Source organism: Eumetopias jubatus, unplaced genomic scaffold (assembly GCF_037043125.1).
Source record: "Eumetopias jubatus isolate StellerSeaLion01/CBP00866 unplaced genomic scaffold, mEumJub1_p1.0 scaffold_7, whole genome shotgun sequence".
Classification (NCBI taxonomy): domain Eukaryota; kingdom Metazoa; phylum Chordata; class Mammalia; order Carnivora; family Otariidae; genus Eumetopias; species Eumetopias jubatus.
In genome coordinates, this window is record NW_028274813.1 from 53737624 (window position 1) to 53745122 (window position 7499).

The window sequence follows — 7499 nt, forward strand, 5'->3', positions numbered from 1 at the left end:
TTGAAGAAAGCTGAAGTGTTCAGTGTTGGTCATGTTGAGTTTGATGTTATAAGATATCTAACAAAGACATCCAAAAAGCAGTTGATATATATATGTCTGGAAGTTGAGGAGAAGGATGACCTTGAAATATAGAATTGCTCTTCACTGAAATTTATGTGTGACTTCAATCCATGGGGAGATTTTAAAAAAATAGTAGAGAAGAGAACCTAGAAAACAGACCTAAGGAAGAAAAAAGCTCAAAGGACTAGAGGAGCCAAAGAGCTTGCAATGAAATAGGTCCAATCATAGAGTGGAAATGTAAAGGAAGGAGATAATTGTGGAAGAATTAGTGGAAGGAAAAATGGGAATATTATAAATGATTTCACATTGGACATAGTACATTTCTTCAAATCATGAAGAAAGACATTTCCTCCTTCTAAACCGGACATAAAGAGCAAGATTTGGGTAAAGGTTGTCAAAAGGTACAAACTTTCAGGTTTAAGAAAATATGTTCTGGGGATGCAGTGTACAACATGATGATTGCAGGTAATAACAGTGTTTTTATATTTGGAAGTTATTGAGAGAATGGATCTTAAAAGTTCTCATCAGAAGGAGCAAATCTTGTAACTCTGCAAAGTGATGGATTGTTAACCAAACTTGTAATCATGTCACAATATGTACTTATACCACATCCTCATGGCATACACCTTAAACTTATACAATGCTATGTGCCAATTTTGTGTCAATAAAAATGAAAAAAGTGATAACATATATTCAAATACTTATTCTACTTACCAAAATTTAATTTCAAAATGAAAGAAAATAAAACTACTCTGATATCCATCTTAGCTGCCTATATGTAGAAATCCTTCTAATATGAGCTATTATTTTACTTTTCAGAACATACCCATCATCAAAAACATGTTTTTGATGACAACATTTGATTACAACATTGAACCTCTTACTAAACATGGTTTTGTGGGCCCTACACAAGCACAGGAGTCACACATTTACAAAGAATATCTAATGTGTATTATACAAAATATTGTTAATTATTTAACAACAAATATTTCACTATTGCAAAAATATAAAGATGGAAGAAAAAGTTCTATTTACACATATTAGAATGGGAAAGAAAAGAACATTTAATTAAAATAAATGGTGAGGGTACCTGGGTGGCTCAGTCGTTATGCTTCTGCCTTCAGCTCAGGTCATGATCCCAGGGTCCTGGGATCGAGCCCCACATTGGGCTCCCTGCTAGGCTGGAAGCCTGCTTCTCCCTCTCCCACTCCCCCTGCTTGTGTTCCCTCTCTCGCTGTCTCTCTCTGTGAAATAAATAAATAAAATCTTTAATAAAATAAAATAAAATAATAAAATAAAATAAATGGTGACTAAAGCCTTGATCCTAAAACACCTGATCACATAATTAAAGTAGTTAAGGGAGAAAAATGACAGGCTTTATATAATAGTATGGTGGTTTGAGTATTAAATTTTAAATTTCTCAATGTTCAAATACATTTGATTTTTATGTTATAGTTAAGCAATTTATACAGACTCGACTTTAAAGTACTCTGCTGTGAAATTCAAATGTATCTTAAGTCCCACCACCAAGATGATGACAGAAAAATATGGAGAAAAATTATTTTCTTTCTATTTCAGATTACAAATGAGATTCTTCATTGTCACTTTTCTCTGGGGATGAAATGCAAAATATTAATATAGGCAATGAATAGCATTTTGCCATATGAATGGAATAGTAAACAAAAGAAAGGGAGTGTTGAGGAACAAAAGAATATTGAGTAAAAGGGAGACTTACAGAACAGCAATGTTTTTAAGCACTGCAATTATTTCACTAGACGATCGTCCACTAGGAAAGTTTTTTAAATATGTACTTATTTTTTTTTTGTAGAGCGATTTAGTCTGCTTAATGGTACTTCTTTTGGGATTATATAAACCATATAAGCTTACAATTTCTTATGAGAAGCTTAGTAATGCAATTTCCCAGACATTTATATTTAGGAGAATGGCGTTAGATTTGTTTTGAAAGAATTTATAATTTCTGAAAAATATTGATCTAATTACTTAAGTGTAAATATTAATTGCTTAATAAGAGAAGAACCATGTGTTTTGGGGCCTAAAGTTTATATAATTTTTGATAGCCTCTTCTACTTTTCTATTTTTTAAAGATTTATTTATTTTAGAGATAGAGACGGAAAGCGGGGAGAGGGGCAGACGGAGAAGGAGAAAGAGTGTTAAGTAGACTCCTGAGATCATGACCTGAACTGAAACCAAGAGTTGGACACTCAACCAACTGTACCACCCAGGCTCCCTGATAGCCTTTTTTAAAAACAGGACATAAAATTATAAATAATAAATTCAGTAATTTATGTCCACTTATTTACATTGAGAATCAAATGACAAAATATAAATTATAAAATGCTTATTAACACCATAAACATAATAAAAATCAAAAAGGAAATAATTATTAATCTTTTGAGATCTCTAATTGTTCTGATATTTTCGGCTTGCATATTCATATTTCCTCTTCATGTGACCATAATTTTATAATAAAATTCTCTATAGAAGAAATTAAAAGGTAATTTGAAATTTCCTCTATTCTAGTTGATCAAAATTGTTTTTAATTACTGAGATTTGACTCTCCACATGGACATGTTCACTCAAGAGTAGCACTGCAGGGGCACCTGGGTGGCTCAGTCATTAAGCGTCTGCCTTCGGCTCAGGTCATGATCCCAGGGTCCTGGGATCATGCCCCGCATTGGGCTCCCTGCTTGATGGGAGGCCTGCTTCCCCTCTCCCACTCCCCCTGCTTGTGTTCCCTCTCTCACTGTGTCTCTCTCTGTCAAATAAGGAAATAAAATCTTAAAAAAAAAAAGAGTAGCACTGTAGTTAACACTACAAATGTGTGTTATAACAACTAGAAATTCTGATAATTTCTCTTTTGCATGATTCCCATGAGAAAGGTAAAAGAACAAAGTATTGTGCATACACAATATATTGTGGATACTGCATTACACATAGCACGTTCATATATTCCTGATAGGAGAATTTGATTAAAAATTGACTAGAATTAAATCTTCCACTTGTAATTTTCATTATGAAATTTTTAGAAGAAATTGCATGACTTCCTTCTTATTCTGTTCATTTTAAACTTTGTTACTCTTCCACTGTGTGCATACATCCCATGTAAAGAATTACAGGGCACATTCTATCATGAAAAGCCCTCATTCCCTGAGCTTTCGTGCTATGATGTTAGATAAGTTGGCATAGTGGAACTCCTCTCTACCGGATGGCCACCAATAACCTAACTATATATTGAAGTCACTGCAGTTCACATAAAGACATTCCTTTATACTTTAATTAAATTTAATTAAAAGCACAAATCCAACCTCTTTCCTGGATCCCCAAAGTGCTCACAATCACTCCAGTAACTTATAACTGTCTATAAAGTACAGGTCTTTTACTTATTTCAGTTAAAATATTACTCTTGATTTTTTTTTTTTTAATGTAGGATCACATGAACACATTGCTGGAGTTTCTCCCAAGGTCCAGAGGGGTCCATGAAAGTGAATGGCACTGTGTTAAGCTTCATTAGCTTCACATTAATCCACCTCTCTGCTTCCATTCTTAATCACACATTTTTATGACTACTAAAAACAGTTTCCCAGTAATAAAAATAATACATGATGTATTTCAGTGACTGGCAAGGTGATTAATTATAGGCTAAAATTTGGGTTATTCTTCATGAGAAAATAATTGCTATGATTATCTTTAGACCTGATATGCATTTAAATGAATTATTTTAAAAGAAATGTTCTAATTGTCTTGATTTTGTAAAATTTCCAAATCTTCTTCTTATGGAAATCAGTTCTTATAATACTGGAGTCTTAAGATAAATCAGTTCTTGTAATACTGGAGTCTTAAGATAAATCATTTTAGTGATGACTAATTAATAGAATGTCAAAGATAATGTTTGCACTTTATACTTTCCATTTACAATATTACTTTTTCCTAAAAACCAAAATTATTGTGAAATACTGAAACTATCATAAAAATCTAAATAGAAATACCTCCGGATTTTAGCTTAAAGATGGCTTTATTTTATGTGAATTAATCAAGCCTCAACTGATTATAACAGATAATGTTTAAAAAGAGATTTTGCTTGAAAATACAGTATCTGACAGTTTCAGTGCAACAAAAACAATTTGTCTAGTACCATTTTTATGCACTTACATTTATAAATAAGTAATGGGAAATGAATCCATACATGTTATAAAAAGACTTTTGATAGGCAGCTCTAACATGTAAATGGACTTTTAGCATTGGTACCTTGGGCTATAGCAAACTGAATAAATCCTTAGTGACCTAGCAAACATTTTCACTTTAGCATTGAATTAAGTGAAGTTTTCTCTTCTGATGGGGGGCTTTGAGTTTGAGCTTAACTGTTCATTTATTTCTATTACATAGTGAAATTTGAGATCCATTTCAGGAATCTGATCTGCATCCTCAAAGGAGAAACATTTTAAACAAACACAAGAAGTCTTTTAAGGGGATCCTGTGCATTCTTTTTTATTATGTTATCTTAGTGAATTCTTTATAACTAGTCATGTAAAAGTAGATACTATTAAACCCAAACTCACTTTTTTTCATCCAACAAGAAGCCATAACTTTATTAATGATAGAAACAGTACAAATTTCAAACCAAGCAGCAGTTATTCTTTTGAAACACCAAAAAAAGTCCTCGTTTTCAGATGGTTACATTGTTAATTCCATAATAGCATTTACAATATCATTACTGTTGTTCTTCAGGGCTCGGACTGCCTTTGCTCTTGACACATTTGCTTGTGACATGACCGATTCTATGTCCTTAACCTCTACACCGGTTTCATCAACCTCTCCTCTTCACTCTCCTCTTGTACAGTTGGAGTCTGTGTGTTTTCTTGAATGTTTGAGACAGCTTCATCTTGAACTTTGAATTTCTCAGCAGCTGCTAGTTGTGCTTGCTGAGATAAATCCTCGATTTTGGCTTCCCCAAAAACTATGTAGGTATCTGAAGCGGGGCTCTTGTAGACATCTCATTTTGTGACGACAAAGAGGATATTCTTAGATTTCTGGATAGTGACCCTTGTAACCCCTGTAACCTGTCGAAGACCTAGTTTGGACATAGCCTTCCGTGCCTTCTTTTCACTACGGCTCTGTTTTGCTTTACTGACTGGCTCTTCATCGATTTCTGTGGCTGCTGCCAGCTGGGCCTGTTGGGTGGTTGCCTGTGTGGAATTCTTTTCCTCAAGGCTCTGGTACTGATTCATCACTGTCAGATTCTGTTCCAGAACCTGTCTCAGCCTGGGGCTGTGGCAACTCCTGCTCTGTAGCAGGGACGGTTTCTGTGGCTTCACCAGGCATTTCTGAAGGGAATAAAAGGGAGGCCTGAATTGTCTGGGATCCGTTCTGCTGCCCAACCCAGAGTCAAATAGTCTTAAAAACTCTGTGTGAGGGGAACATGGAACCCCCAAACTCACTTTTATTGAATATTTTTCTTTGAACCTTTAATGACTTTCTCATTGTGATTTATAATTTCAAAATATGTCTGAAAAAGCAACAAAATATATTACACAGGATAATTCTTTCTGAAGTTCAATAATTGTCCAGATTCTCTCCATAGTCAAGACTGTGACATTTGGACATGATTTCTCTATCATGAGGTATTACTAATAAAATTCCAAAGATAGGTAGTTATATCTAAGCAGCATATAAATTTAAAGTTGTCTACATCCTGGAAAACACACAATAGGCATTAAAATTGATTCACATTTTCAAGTACTTGAAAGGTGTAGGAAAACTGTTAATAAGAAATATAAAGCAATCGTTATCTTAATAATTTATTTATTCTTTTTTGAAGCTAAAGTGGGTCTTAACATTAGAAAACTGTTCCACTAGAAGAAGTAACACCAATGTATTTATTTTATAAGATATTTATGTTTTTATTAAATGAGAACATTATTATGTTTGGCCAAAGAACATCATATAAACAATCCAAGTCAAGTAGGTAAATTTCCATTATCAGAACAACTTACATAAAAAAAAGATATAGAGTGATATATAAAAATATTTCTGCCTGACCTCAAGCTATATTACAAACCCATAGTCATCAAGACAGTATGGTATCAGCACAAAAACAGACACATAGATCAATGGAACAGAATACAAAACCCAGAAATGGACCCTCAACTCTATGGTCAACTAATCTTTGGCAAAGCAGGAAACATCCACTGGAAAAAAGACAGTCTTTTCAATAAATGGTGCTGGGAAAACTGGACAACCACATGCAGATGAATGAAACTAGACCATTCTCTTACACCATACACCAAGATAAACTCAAAATGGATGAAAGACCTCAATGTGAGACAGGAATCCATTAAAATCCTAGAGGAGAACATAGGCAGTAACCTCTTTGACATTGGCCACAGCAACTTCTTTCAAGACATGTCTCTAAAGACAAGGGAAACAAAAGTAAAAATGAACTTTTGGGATTTCATCAAGATAAAAAGCTTCTGCACAGCAAAGGAAACAGTCAACAAAACTAGGAGGCAATCCACGGAATGGAAGAAGATATTTGCAAATGACATTTCAGATAAAGGGCTGGTATCCAAGACCTATGAAGAACTTCTCAAACTCAACATCCAAAAAACAAATAATCCAGTCAAAAAATGGGCAGAAGACATGAACACTTCTCCAAAGAAGACATACAAATGGCTAACAGACACATGAAAAAATGTTCCACATCACTAGCCATCGGGGAAATACAAATCAAAACCACAATGAGATACCACCTTACACCAGTTAGAATGGCCAAAATCAACAAGACAGGAAACAACAAGTGTTGGTGAGGATGTGGAGAAAGGGGAGCCCCTTACACTGTTGGTGGGAAGCAAGCTGACACAGCCACTTTGGAAAACAATATGGAGACTCCTCAAGACATTACAAATAGAGCTACACTATGACCCAGTAATTGCACTACTAGGTATTTGCCCCAAAGATAGAGATGTAGTAAAAAGAAGGGGCACATGCACCCCAATGTTCATAGCAGCAATGTCCACAATAGCCAAACTGTGGAAGGAGTTGAGATGCCCTTCAAAGGATGAATGGATAAAGAAGGTGTGGTTCATATATACAATGGAATATTACTCAGCCTTCAGAAAGGATGAATACCTACCATTTGCATCAACATCAGTGAAACTGGAGGGGATTATGCTAAGTGAAATAAATCAGTCAGAGAAAGACAATTATCATATGGTTTCACTCATATGTGGAACATAAGGAAGAGAGGAGAGGACCACAGGGGAAGGGAAGGAAAACTGAATGGGAAGAAATCAGAGAGGGAGACAAACCATGAGAGACTCTGGACTCTGGGAGCCAAACTGAGGGTTACAGAAGGGAGGGGGTGGAGGGATGGGATCACCGGGTGAGGGTTTTAAGGAGGGCACATGTGATGAGCACTGGGT

General features: G+C 35.0%; 1 pseudogene; it reads right to left on the reverse strand.

Annotated features, from left to right (window-relative positions):
* Window positions 1-4665: 4665 nt before the first annotated feature.
* LOC114206912 (nascent polypeptide-associated complex subunit alpha pseudogene) lies at window positions 4666-5416 on the reverse strand (annotated as a pseudogene).
* Between the last annotated feature and the right edge of the window lie 2083 nt (window positions 5417-7499).